Raw genomic sequence first — 15,553 nt, 5'->3', positions numbered from 1 at the left:
GCATTAGTTATTTGAAGATGCATTTCCATTGAATTGTAATATATTATTTTCTCAAAGGACCATCACATGATATATTTTTTTTATATACAGTGGGATGCAAAAGTTTGGGCAACCTTGTTAATAGTTATTATTTTCCTGTATAAATCGTTGGTTGTTACGATAAAAAATGTCAGTTAAATATATCATATAGGGGACACACAGTGATATTTGAGAAGTGAAATGAAGTTTATTGGATTTACAGAAAGTGTGCAATAATTGTTCAAACAAAATCAGGCAGGTGCATAAATTTGGGCACCGTTGTCAATTTATTGATTCCAAAACTTTTAGAACTAATTATTGGAACTCAAATTGGCTTGGTAAGCTCAGTGACCCCTGACCTACATACACAGGTGAATCCTATAATGAGAAAGAGTATTTAAGGGGGCCAAATGTAAGTTTCCCTCCTCCTTTAATTTTCTCTGAAGAGTAGCAACATGGGGGTCACAAAACAACTCTCAAATGACCTGAAGACAGAGATTGTTCACCATCATGGTTTAGGGGAAGGATACAAAAAGCTGTCCCAGATATTTAAGCTGTCTGTTTCCACAGTTAGGAACATATTGAGGAAATGGAAGACCACAGGCTCAGTTCAAGTTAAGGCTCGAAGTGGCAGACCAAGAAAGATTTTGGATAGACAGAAGCAACGAATGGTGAGAACAGTCAGAGTCAACCCTCAGACCAGCACCAAAGACCTACAACATCATCTTGCAGCAGATGGAGTCACTGTGCATCGTTCAACCATTCGGCGCACTTTACACAAGGAGATGCTGTATGCGAGAGTGATGCAGAGGAAACCTTTTCTCCGCCCACAGCACAAACAGCCGCTTGAGGTCTGCTCAAGCACATTTGGACAAGCCAGCTTCATTTAGGAATAAGGTGCTGTGGACTGATGAAACTAAAATTGAGTTATTTGGGCATAACAAGGGGCGTTATGCATGGAGGAAAAAGAACACAGCATTCCAAGAAAAACACCTGCTACCTACAGTAAAATATGGTGGTGGTTCCATCATGCTGTGGGGCTGTGTGGCCAATGCAGGGACTGGGAATCTTGTCAAAGTTGAGGGACGCATGGATTCCACTCAGTATCAGCAGATTCTGGAGACCAATGTCCACGAATCAGTGACAAAGCTGAAGCTGCGCCAGGGATGCATCTTTCAACAAGACAACGACCCAAAACACTGCTCAAAATCCACTAAGGCATTCATGCAGAGGAACAAGTACAACGTTCTGGAATGACCATCTCAGTCCCCAGACCTGAATATAATTGAAAATCTGTGGTGTGAGTTAAAGAGAGCTGTTCATGCTCGGAAGCCATCAAACCTGAATGAACTAGAGATTTTTTGTAAAGAGGAATGGTCCAAAATACCTTCAACCACAATCCAGACTCTCATTGGAACCTACAGGAAGCGTTTAGAGGCTGTAATTTCTGCAAAAGGCGGATCTACTAAATATTGATTTCATTTCTTTTTTGTGGTGCCCAAATTTATGCACCTGCCTGATTTTGTTTGAACTATTATTGCACACTTTCTGTAAATCCAATAAACTTCATTTCACTTCTCAAATATCACTGTGTGTCTCCTATATGATATATTTAACTGACATTTTTTATCATAACAACCAACGATTTATGCAGGAAAATAATGACTATTAACAAGGTTGCCGAAACTTTTGCATCCCACTGTAGTACTTATTTACCTAGTAAGTGACTTCATACTTCTGCCGTACAGCAATTTCTCCAAAAACCTCATTCTGTTCTTCCGTGGATCAGTCTACATGTGACTCAGATGACACTGTCATAATTGGTGATGATGGAGACCACACAAGTAAACGTCAGAGAATGCTTGATGACCATGAAGCTGGAAGTGTAAGTAACTTGATAGTATTCTAAATGTTTGTTGGATATTTTTGTACTGTATTTGTTAAATGTAATATGTGAGACGATAAATTTCTCTTAGTGTTAAAACCTTTAAAGCTAGCACTTCATTTCTATGAAGTGACTGTAAGGTGTGACCAGTGATAATGGAATATGGTACGTTATGTTTCAAATTTAATAGGTGTACCATTATTCAACACCTTTGCTAAGACGTATGCTGAAATGTGTGGACCCTTAATGTATTTTTTTCCCTGTAGCTGATTGAGAACATATTGCAGAAAAGCCCAGGAGAAGATCATGTAATCAAGGAATACATGCGGACCAAAACTCTAATGGATGGCACAAGACAACAAATGTTCAATATTCTTACTGCTAAAATGACAGAGACTTATGGGTAAGTTATCTTTGACGGGTTAGCAATTTAAAACAAAAACTTCAAAATCCTGATTATTACTTAACCGTATGCAGGAAACTTGTTTCTTTACATGAATATACATGGGTCTGTTACAGGACAACACCACCAAGACATGTAAGGGAGATGTATGCAAGAGGAATTGTCTCTCTTCCCTTATTTGAAAGACCCTTTTTCAAAAAATGGCTATGTAAGTATTGATTATTAAAATTGTATTTTATAGGGGTAGCCTTTAGGCCATTTTGTAATTATCAAAAATGCTTCCTCATAAGTTATTAATTTTGTTTGCGGAGTTATAGTTTGGTTTGATTTCCCTCTGAGGAAAAAAGATTAACATACCAGTTGCGTACAGGAGGACCAACATCTGCATGTGAGCCTTTGTCCATTTCTCAACCTGTATTGAATGAGGAGCAAAGAGGCAATTTCCTTTAAGAAACATTGTTCAGATGAGGAAACAGTCAAGCAGAAAATGAAGATTACATTCAGCTATCGGCAGAAGATGGTCCATGATGAAAATACATGCTGCAATGTGCTATCTGTTTTCTCTCGGTTTAAAGATATTAAAGGCTTGGTATGTATTTTTCATTTAAATATGGTCTAAACACATTTCAGCATGGTGTTGAACATTTTTTATGTCTAATTTCAAATAATTGTACTTGCTACAGATTGAGCAAGACTTTATCATGGTTTTTGGAGATAGTACATCAGCAAAGCTTTTAGAGTGGTGGTCAATCTCATTCAAATATAAAGTTATTCAGCAAAGCAAAGGTCTATCACAATCCAGAGATCTTCAAGAATTGATTCAAGCAGCAGAGTCAACAACAGAAGAAAATGCAACAGATTTATTTGGTAGGGGTATTTTGCTTCTTATATAAAAGCTGCATTACAGCCACATTACCTAGTGGCATTTTGATATGATGCAGATGTGAAGGTATTTTTCAAGATTTTCCTTAACTTTGTTTGCATTTTGGAAACATTACATTTTTCAGGTTGGGACAGTGACCTTTCTTCTATTTTCCTGTTGCTTCACTTACTTCCTCCATCAGCACAAGGCCGGAAAGAACCAGAAAAATGTCAGCCACACAAGCGACAGAGCATCTTGTTATATTCAAAAAGGTTAGTACATCATGGCCACTACATGTTTTAAATAAGTGACAAGGCAGGGTTTTAAGAGTCTGCAGTATCCTGAACTTTTCTAGGTGACAAGTTGGGCTAATGTGTGAAAATGTACCACTCTGCTTCCTACTTCCTATGAAACAAAGACCTCTTTTGAGTTGTGGCTGTTGTTACAAATGTCCTGCAGGCTAATTCTTTTTTTTTCTATACATATTTGGAGTCAGATAATTGGGTATTTGCTTATAGCTCAAGTAATACAACAATTTCTTTGCTCCTTCTAGACTGGAACCAGCCTTCAAGAGCATCTGGATGCTGTAACCCAAAGACACCAGCCCTGTCTCCTTCCTGTTGGTACCAGAAGAAGCAGTATCCATGCATATTATATCATAATGGACAATTTGGCCATTACTTGTAAGGCAATTTGTTCACTTGGAGCATTTGATGAATTATTTAAAGCACATTTTGTTTTTGGAACTGCATACAGTGAGCATCTGCACAACATGTACACATTTATTCAGACGACTATGTATAACATAGATATAGGTAAAGTGAAAGAAACTCCACGAGTGTCTGAGTTAAGAGCAAGAATTTTACAGTAGAAGCTGAACTGCATGTAACTTAAAAGATGAAGTGTTTTATTTGTAAGTCATATCATTTAAATGCAAGTTTGCTTGTAAATCATTTAAAAGTAATTCATGGCCTATGTCCTGATAAAATACTTAAAATGTGGTGAAGTAGGCTGTTTACATGTATTAGGTACATTTTCTGGTTTTAGGAAGCATCTAAAAAGAGTACACAAATTAAAAGATTTGACTGTGTTAAATAAGGAAACAAATGCTTTTGTAGGAAATATTGATGATTTTAAACTAAGTGATTTTGACATCGTGCTGCCAGCTATGCCCACTGTCTCTCAGTTTCAAACCACAGTACTGTTGACACGTGTACATCCATTTATAGCACACCTTCAAACTGAAGGAATTAGTCAGTTGACAGTGAACAATTTTGTATGGTCAATGGAAGAAGTTGTATTTGAATTGCAAAGTCAAGCTAAAGACATAATACTCAGACATTTGTCCACACAACACCCAGAATGGGTGATTTAGATGGAATTGAGCAGTGTTTTCAGGAGATTAATAACCCCTTCACAAAGTTAAATTCAGTAGCAAAGTGACAATTTAACTTTTCTCAAAAGTGGGGTTTTATGAGTCCAGTAGAAATAATACTTGGTACTAGATTTGATACCAGAAGGAACAAATTCACTGTAACCTATGATCAAGTGGTTATAACTGACAAATTTGCATATATTCCAATTTTGCAAACCTTACAGTCAGTCCTGAAAAATTCTAACATTAGTGAACTGTTTAGGCCAACTTATACCCCTAAAATGATGTTTATGTAGATGTGGATCTTACTGGAAAAGACATCCTCTTTTTTCAAAAGAGAGAATGACACTAGAAATTCAACTGTTGTATGATGAATTTGAAACTGCCAGTCCTCTAGGATCAAAAAAAAGGAATACATAAGTTGGGTGGTTTACTTTATTTGGAGGAATTTTCCACCAAAATATAATTCAAGTTTAATAAACATACATTTATGTGCACTTTTCCATGCACAGGATGTGAAGACTTATGGGTTCAGTTCTATCCTTGAGCCCCTAGTTTGTGACCTCAAAATTCTTGAAAGTGAGGGAGTTGACGCTCCAGCACTGGGTGGCCAGATTTGTGGAAGTATCTTTCAAGTTACAGGAGATAATCTTGGTCTTCACACATTGTTTGGATTTGTTGAATCGTTTAGTGAGAAGAACTGTTGTCGTTTTTGCCTCATGGATAGAGAAGATTTTCAGACTGTGTTCTCCGAAGATGATTCTAAAATAATTTTGTGTACTAAAATGATGCATGAGTACTGTCAGTCTATAAAATCTAATTCTTCACAATCTAATGTGTACGGTGTGAAATGTCGTTGTCTCCTAAATACTCTACAGTACTTCCACACAGTTGATAATTTTGCAGTAGATGTCATGCATGATGTTTTAGAAGGAATAGTGCCATTTGAAATAAAACTGGTTTTGAAGTATATACATGAAAATTTTATCAGTTGCCAAGAGATTAATGGTAGAATATATTTTTTTAATTACGGATACTTAGAAAGAAGGAATAAGCCAACTGTAGTAAAACTAGATGATGGGTGCAGTGATTTGGGACTCCATGCTATACAGACCTGGGGCCTGATATATAAATGGTGCGTACGCACAGAAATATTGCGGAAGAAACTTTTCCATGTTCAAATCGCGATGTGTAAAACCTAAACTTGGAGTAAAGCCACGCATATTTCCATGGCACCTCATACCCTGTCGTACGCAAGTTCTCCGCTCGGTTTTGCAGACTGGCAGCACCCAGCATCAAAGCAGTGCTACTGTTCCTGTGTGGTTATCCTTTCTTTTCCTGACACGGCTTTATAAATACACTGAAATTAACCACTTATTGTTTATTAGTTTAATGCATCTGATTGTAATTATCCAGTAACAATATAATGGTCCACGGAATGGTCAAACTATTCTAAATACCATAGCTACTTTAACGTTGTTACTCTCACTGCACCTTCTTCTTACTCTTATTCGATGTTAATTAATGTTGATTTATTTTGTTTTCTTATTGTGTCTTTTTTCTATTCTTTATTATGTAAAGCACTTTGAGCTACTGCTTGTATGAAAATGTGCTATATAAATAAATGTTGTTGTTGTTCTTCTTCTTCTTCTTTCAGATGCTCCCGTTAGGGTTTGCCACATTGGAACATCTTTTTCCATATTACTCTGACTGCACCACTCGGAGGAGCTGATCAGAAAGAGAATTATCGGTATACAACATCAAGCACACGCTGCCTCAGCCATGCTTCCTATTTGAACTGCATTTTCCTGTTGCTTCACTTACTTCCTCCATCAGCACAAGGCCGGAAAGAACCAGAAAAATGTCAGCCACACAAGCGACAGAGCATCTTGTTATATTCAAAAAGGTTAGTACATCATGGCCACTACATGTTTTAAATAAGTGACAAGGCAGGGTTTTAAGAGTCTGCAGTATCCTGAACTTTTCTAGGTGACAAGTTGGGCTAATGTGTGAAAATGTACCACTCTGCTTCCTACTTCCTATGAAACAAAGACCTCTTTTGAGTTGTGGCTGTTGTTACAAATGTCCTGCAGGCTAATTCTTTTTTCTATACATATTTGGAGTCAGATAATTGGGTATTTGCTTATAGCTCAAGTAATACAACAATTTCTTTGCTCCTTCTAGACTGGAACCAGCCTTCAAGAGCATCTGGATGCTGTAACCCAAAGACACCAGCCCTGTCTCCTTCCTGTTGGTACCAGAAGAAGCAGTATCCATGCATATTATATCATAATGGACAATTTGGCCATTACTTGTAAGGCAATTTGTTCACTTGGAGCATTTGATGAATTATTTAAAGCACATTTTGTTTTTGGAACTGCATACAGTGAGCATCTGCACAACATGTACACATTTATTCAGACGACTATGTATAACATAGATATAGGTAAAGTGAAAGAAACTCCACGAGTGTCTGAGTTAAGAGCAAGAATTTTACAGTAGAAGCTGAACTGCATGTAACTTAAAAGATGAAGTGTTTTATTTGTAAGTCATATCATTTAAATGCAAGTTTGCTTGTAAATCATTTAAAAGTAATTCATGGCCTATGTCCTGATAAAATACTTAAAATGTGGTGAAGTAGGCTGTTTACATGTATTAGGTACATTTTCTGGTTTTAGGAAGCATCTAAAAAGAGTACACAAATTAAAAGATTTGACTGTGTTAAATAAGGAAACAAATGCTTTTGTAGGAAATATTGATGATTTTAAACTAAGTGATTTTGACATCGTGCTGCCAGCTATGCCCACTGTCTCTCCAGTTTCAAACCACAGTACTGTTGACACGTGTACATCCATTTATAGCACACCTTCAAACTGAAGGAATTAGTCAGTTGACAGTGAACAATTTTGTATGGTCAATGGAAGAAGTTGTATTTGAATTGCAAAGTCAAGCTAAAGACATAATACTCAGACATTTGTCCACACAACACCCAGAATGGGTGATTTAGATGGAATTGAGCAGTGTTTTCAGGAGATTAATAACCCCTTCACAAAGTTAAATTCAGTAGCAAAGTGACAATTTAACTTTTCTCAAAAGTGGGGTTTTATGAGTCCAGTAGAAATAATACTTGGTACTAGATTTGATACCAGAAGGAACAAATTCACTGTAACCTATGATCAAGTGGTTATAACTGACAAATTTGCATATATTCCAATTTTGCAAACCTTACAGTCAGTCCTGAAAAATTCTAACATTAGTGAACTGTTTAGGCCAACTTATACCCCTAAAAATGATGTTTATGTAGATGTGGATCTTACTGGAAAAGACATCCTCTTTTTCAAAGAGAGAATGACACTAGAAATTCAACTGTTGTATGATGAATTTGAAACTGCCAGTCCTCTAGGATCAAAAAAAAGGAATACATAAGTTGGGTGGTTTACTTTATTTGGAGGAATTTTCCACCAAAATATAATTCAAGTTTAATAAACATACATTTATGTGCACTTTTCCATGCACAGGATGTGAAGACTTATGGGTTCAGTTCTATCCTTGAGCCCCTAGTTTGTGACCTCAAAATTCTTGAAAGTGAGGGAGTTGACGCTCCAGCACTGGGTGGCCAGATTTGTGGAAGTATCTTTCAAGTTACAGGAGATAATCTTGGTCTTCACACATTGTTTGGATTTGTTGAATCGTTTAGTGAGAAGAACTGTTGTCGTTTTTGCCTCATGGATAGAGAAGATTTTCAGACTGTGTTCTCCGAAGATGATTCTAAAATAATTTTGTGTACTAAAATGATGCATGAGTACTGTCAGTCTATAAAATCTAATTCTTCACAATCTAATGTGTACGGTGTGAAATGTCGTTGTCTCCTAAATACTCTACACTACTTCCACACAGTTGATAATTTTGCAGTAGATGTCATGCATGATGTTTTAGGAGGAATAGTGCCATTTGAAATAAAACTGGTTTTGAAGTATATACATGAAAATTTTATCAGTTGCCAAGAGATTAATGGTAGAATATATTTTTTTAATTACGGATACTTAGAAAGAAGGAATAAGCCAACTGTAGTAAAACTAGATGATGGGTGCAGTGATTTGGGACTCCATGCTATACAGACCTGGGGCCTGATATATAAATGGTGCGTACGCACAGAAATATTGCGGAAGAAACTTTTCCATGTTCAAATCGCGATGTGTAAAACCTAAACTTGGAGTAAAGCCACGCATATTTCCATGGCACCTCATACCCTGTCGTACGCAAGTTCTCCGCTCGGTTTTGCAGACTGGCAGCACCCAGCATCAAAGCAGTGCTACTGTTCCTGTGTGGTTATCCTTTCTTTTCCTGACACGGCTTTATAAATACACTGAAATTAACCACTTATTGTTTATTAGTTTAATGCATCTGATTGTAATTATCCAGTAACAATATAATGGTCCACGGAATGGTCAAACTATTCTAAATACCATAGCTACTTTAACGTTGTTACTCTCACTGCACCTTCTTCTTACTCTTATTCGATGTTAATTAATGTTGATTTATTTTGTTTTCTTATTGTGTCTTTTTTCTATTCTTTATTATGTAAAGCACTTTGAGCTACTGCTTGTATGAAAATGTGCTATATAAATAAATGTTGTTGTTGTTCTTCTTCTTCTTCTTTCAGATGCTCCCGTTAGGGTTTGCCACATTGGAACATCTTTTTCCATATTACTCTGACTGCACCACTCGGAGGAGCTGATCAGAAAGAGAATTATCGGTATACAACATCAAGCACACGCTGCCTCAGCCATGCTTCCTATTTGAACTGCTTCTCATATGACAAACCCTTCAAACCTTTACTGTACGGACCTCGCGGATCAGAAACAGTTTAATCCCAAGAACTCTAAACGCACTCAATCAGTCCATCAACTGCTCCTTGTAGAACTGTTAGTACTTATTAGTACAATAACCTCACTGTAAACTTGCAGTACAGTTATAATATTGCACAACCTGAACCACTTTATAAAGAGTGTATTTACATATGATGACGATATAATTTTTAAGATGAAATGCAGCAAAATATGTTTATTATACTATACAGATAAAACTTTAACTTCATTTAAATAATCTATATTGTTAATAATTAAAGGACACAGTGTCGCTACGCTAGCAAGGATCTGGCGCTTGGCTTGCAATGTATGCTTCACTGGAACTGGCGTGAAGGATAGAATAATTAAACATGTACTACGAAGATATTTCAATGTTCCTTAAAGGTTTTGAAGAATCATCTTACAGATGGCTTAACGTCCATTACAGAGCTGATTGTGTGGCGAGCGGAAAAGGAAGGACATGAATTGAAGGTTAGTACGTATGAAAGTGACAGTACTGCAGGGGCGGCCTTAGACATGTGCAAACTGTGCACCTGCACAGGGCCGCCAAACCAATATATATTGAATATAAAACAGAAAGAGAAAATAACAACACAGCTGAAAATGCAGCGACAAATTTCGGCAAAAGTTAAATGCTTGTGTCATAAGCATGAGGCGGCTATGCAGTGTCCGCAACGGACATGGCCATAAGATACCATATTGACATTGGCAGGCGAAGCAGCCACCAATTCTGCCTCTGCCCAGGGCCGCCTAGAGCTGCCCCGAGTACTGCTGCAATAAATTATTTCATCGAATACAAACCAAATACTAGCTTAGCAGACCCTGCTGCGCATTGCATTCAGCACTTTAGTAATTTTAATCCTGTAACTGAGCAGGAAGTCTTAACTTTAATTACTAAAATGAAGCCCACTACTTGTTCCCTAGATCCAGTGCCAACAAAACTAGTAAAAGTGCCATGGATGTTCTTGCAGCGCCTATTTTAACCATTATCAATAGTTCATTACTGCATGGCACCGTACCTGATGCACTAAAAGTGTCAGTCATTAAACCTTTACTTAAAAGTCAGACCTAGACCCACACATACTAAATAATTATAGGCCTATTTCAAATTTACCATTTCTCTCTAAAATACTAGAAAAAGTAGTCGCCAGTCAGCTTCAGTCACACCTTACGCATTACAATTTATTTGAGAAATTCCAGTCTGGTTTTCGCACTGGTCATAGTACAGAAACTGCACTAACATGGGTTGTAAATGACATTCTGATATCCTCTGATGAAGGAAACTCCACTGTAATTATGTTGTTAGACTTAAGTGCAGCATTTGACACCATTGACCATTCTATTTTACTGCACAGGCTAGAAAACGATGTTGGGCTTACAGGCCCCGTGCTCGCTTGGTTTAGTTCTTATTTATCAAATCGATTCCAATATGTACAGAAATGTGCTGACAGTACTCCATCATTATACACAGAAGTTCAATATGGTGTCCGCAGGGCTCAGTACTGGGACCTTTACTGTTTTCACTTTACATGCTTCCACTGGGATCTCTCATTAGGAAACATAATGTTAATTTTCACTCGTATGCAGATGACACCCAGTTATACCTTTCATTTAAATCAAATGAAGTTTCTCCGATGTTGTCTTTAATTAGTTGTGTTAGTGAATTAAAGGAATGGATGAATGAGAACTACTTGTCTTTAAATACAGATAAAACAGAGATGTTAATTGTTGGAGGGAATGACGCTGATCACAGCAATATTTTGTTATTTAACTCAGTTGGAATCCCAATTAATTTTACTGAATCAGCCCACAATCTAGGAGTTATCTTTGATTCTAGCATGTCATTTAAAGCACATATTACAAAGTTGTCCAAAACATGTTTCTTCCATCTTAAAAATGTTAGGAAATTAAGGTGCTTTCTAAATAAACAGGATTCTGAGAAATTAATTCATGCATTTATCTCTAGTAGGATTGACTACTGCAATGCGGTGTTCACTGGCTGTTCAAACTGTTCTTTATACAGCCTCCAGTTAATCCAAAATGCGACTGCAAGAATTATTACAAGAACAAGAAAATATGAACACATAACTCCAGTTCTTAAATCCTTACACTGGCTCCCGTTAAATTTAGGGCAGATTTCAAAATCCTCCTTTTAACATATAAAGCATTAAATGGCCAAGGTCCGCTTACTTGTCTGAACTTATCATGACTTACAAACCTGCGCACATTAAGATCTCAAGATGCCGGTCTGCTTATGATTCCAAGGATTAATAAAATAACAGTGGGAGGTCGAGCTTTTAGTTACAGGGCCCCTAAACTGTGGAATGGTCTTCCTGCTTCTATAAGAGATGCCCCTTCGGTCCCAGCCTTTAAATCTTGGCTGAAGACTCACTACTTCAGTTTAGCATATCCTGACTAGAGCTGCTGATTAACTGTACAGACTGCATCTCTGTTGTTAGTCATTAGCACTAAAACATAAGTAACATGATTGTTATAATTTGTTACTAACCCTCACCTATTCTGTTTCTGTTCTCGGTACTCAAATGTGGCAATTGGTGCCACGGCCCACCTGTCTAGTTGTTTGCCTGCCTATGGTAAAGTCATCCCTGATGGAGGATCACAGGAATCATGGGAAAAGGGGTCCTTTCATCGGATTGGCTGGCCGAGCAACGTTTCAGCCATGGAATGGCCAAATGGGGAGGCAGCTTGATGGATGAGGTCTCCAGGACTCTAAAAATATCCAAATCTTATTATGTGATATCATCTACTGTTAAATTCTGCTCCATACTTCTAAAATTTTATTATTATGCTGTATTAAGGATTTGTTCTGTTCTGTGTATTGTATTGTATTGTATTGACCCCCTTCTTTTGACACCCACTGCACGCCCAACCTACCTGGAAAGGGGTCTCTCTTTGAACTGCCTTTCCCAAGGTTTCTTCCATTTTTCCCTACAAGGTTTTTTGGGGTTTTTCCTTGTCTTCTCAGAGAGTCAAGGCTGGGGGGTTGCCAAAAGGCAGGGCCTGTTAAAGCCCATTGCGGCACTTCCTGTGTGATTTTGGGCTATACAAAAATAAACTGTATTGTATTGTATCGAAGGTCGCACACAATCACGTGCTTTAACGTGCTTTAACTCCTATCATCATGAAAATGATATCACGTATACATCTCAGTATTTTAGTTATACAGAGAGCTGTTATATCAAAAATGTAATGGATTCTGTGTCCTGTCAGAGATAGAGATAGCCGGTTTAAGAAGCACTAGTGATTCACACATATAGAGCACATAGAAGAACACATACGAAACAAAGCATTTAACATGCTACTTTACTTACGCTATGATTTGAGAAACTAGTTAATTAAACAATTTTAGGATGAAGTTTATAATGTTCTACTTTAATGACAAAATAAACTACGTGATTAAAGTGGAAATTTCAAGATTGAAGTTGACATTTCATGTTTTTTTCCCACTGTGTGCCTTTTTTTCTCTGTGCCCTAATAAGCTTTCATATGAAACTCAGATGGTGGGCTATGACTCGCCTTTTCACGGTGACTTTGATATGTGACAACTTTTTTATTTAGGGCACTGTGCAACTTTGTGAACTTGAGCTTTCAAGTTTCTCTGATACGCTATATCAGTCGATCAACTACCTTTTGTTGTTTATACCACTGTTTAAACCAATAGTACGTTTTTCCTTGCCTCCACTTGGTATCTATCTATCTCTCTATCTATTCACTGAAATTCTTCCATTTTCCCTCTTGCATTTCCCATTGTCTTTTCACGGAACGCTGAGCTTAAAGGCTATTTATATTAATTTGCATATTCAAAGAGGCGTAATTCTGGGAGGAGTTGGGGCAGGACAGCACGTGCGTGCACGAGAGTTACTTTTCATGCTGACCCTGGATTTATGCAGCGGAAGAACGTGGAAGTTGGCGAACGCACAGATTCCTGCATCTGGATTTTTCTGTGCGTAAGCACATTTTGGCTTTTGTGCTTACGTCATGTTATAGTGTGAGTTCTACGCACAGCATTATGCAGGAGGCCCCTGGTGTTTGTTGCGTAATATACCATCACTTTTTGGTGATCTAGTCCAATCAAATGATCAGTACTGGTATCTTTTGCTCCTGTTGCTACAGATTGTAAATATAATCTTTGCTCCAGTGTTGACAAAAGGTTTAACAGTCTTTTTAAAGCATTTGATAGTTGAACATCATGTTTGTTTCCTCATAAGAATCTGCTACCAAAACACCATTTTATGGTCCACTATCCACTCTGTATAAAAAAGATTGGTCCAATTATTCACATGTGGTGTATGTGTTTTGAATCCAAGCATAACTTTTTAAAAAAACAACAGAAATGTTTCAAAAATATCACATTAACATTAGCCAAAAAACACCAGAATTACATGGCAGTCAACTGGGAAACGTTTAGCCAACAAAGAATTGTGTTTGGTCCAGGGAAAGTAACACCTTTATCTCGCGTGCCTGTGGGTAAAGACCTTGCTCATAAATTAAACATTTCAGTCTACAAGTGTTTTATTGGTGAAATGGGTTAAGTATCTTGGGGCTGAATATCGCACAGATTTGATTGTTTGCACTGAAGTTTCTTATGAATTTCCAGTGTTTTTACAAAAGCCATTATAGTAATAGATGAGCAAGTATTCTTAGTCGTTACAGCTTTGGAGACTATATGTTTTAATGAACATTTGTATGCATTCCATGTTGAAATACCCAAAACAAATATGTATATTATTGTTAATGTCGAACAAGTTTTGTTCCATAGATTTTTTTTTTTGCAAATAACATATAAGGCAGATGAGTATAACTGGTTTGTTGTGCCATATTGTCATTTATTTTAAAAACATTAAATAAAAAATGTTATATTTGCCAGGTTCCCATGAATAGTTACTATTTTTGAAGGAGAATATGTTTTTATTCAATTTATTTTCAAGGTAGCATTAATGTTACACAAGATGAAGAATGAGCCAAATAAGGGCAATAAGGATAACATCCCACACTGGCAATGGCAGGCTACCTGGACATTCCATTGTTCATGGTCTTTGGGGTGTGTTGTACTGTATGTTAGTACATGTCCTAGAAATAAATTGTCTCTGTGCTTCATTGTAAACAGAGGTTTTGGCTGGCAGGCAGGAAGTCAGTGAAACCAGTATATGCTGGAAGGTGACAGTAGTTGGCTGCCATATGGAAAAAATGGCAGAACTCTAACTAAAAGCTGCTGGAAAGATCATGGCACCCATTTTTTCCAATGGTAGGGTCCCACATGTAAACTGCCAACTGTTGACCAAAATGGTTTTCCCTGTTAACCTGCCCACCTTTCATGACCTCTTACCGTGGTGCACAAAGAGCACTTACTTTTGGGACACCTACTTAAATGTACAGGACATTCAGTCCTTTGCTATTCCGTGTATGTCTGAGCATGTTTTGGTGGTATCTGTTGTTGGTGTTTATTGTAGTCTTGTCTTTCTTGAACCTGTGTGTCTCTGGTTTATATCTTCACAAACTAAAGGATGCATGATTTTATTTCACCTTTTGTGTGACTTTGTATTGAGGGAAAGTTAATTTTTTTGATAAAATGCATGAAAATACATTCTTAGAACCAGCATATTTTTTGTTTTGGTCAAAGGTTACGACATTCTTTATGATAGGCCAACATTTATCTAAACATGTTAAGCTCCTATAAACTTATTTTGTTTCAAGATATATAATTTAAGTAAAGAGCATGTTTCTTTTTGAAAAGCAATAAACTGAGGAAGATTTTTTTTTTATTGAACTGTGCTGTATATGTGTATATATATGTGTATATATGTATATAACGTATAAATATATAACACTGTATAAATGTATAACACTGAACAGTAAATATTTTTTAACAATTCACATTTTTGTGTTTCATTTTAAATGAATGGATAAATCTTTCTATATGTACATCTCAAAAAGCAAATTTTCAATCAATAGTGCAAAATTAATTTAACGCTGAACATTATCATTCATTAGATACACTAATGATAATACATTTTATTTATATAGCGCCTTTTCCCATGCTCTAGCAAGAGCTACATTTTCAACTCATTACAAGGAGCTAAAAAGTTAAAAATAACACTTGAAAGTGTTGATTTAATTGTGG

This window comes from Polypterus senegalus, chromosome 2, assembly GCF_016835505.1.
Source record: "Polypterus senegalus isolate Bchr_013 chromosome 2, ASM1683550v1, whole genome shotgun sequence".
Lineage (NCBI taxonomy): Eukaryota > Metazoa > Chordata > Cladistia > Polypteriformes > Polypteridae > Polypterus > Polypterus senegalus.
Note: the sequence above shows the minus strand (reverse complement) of the source record.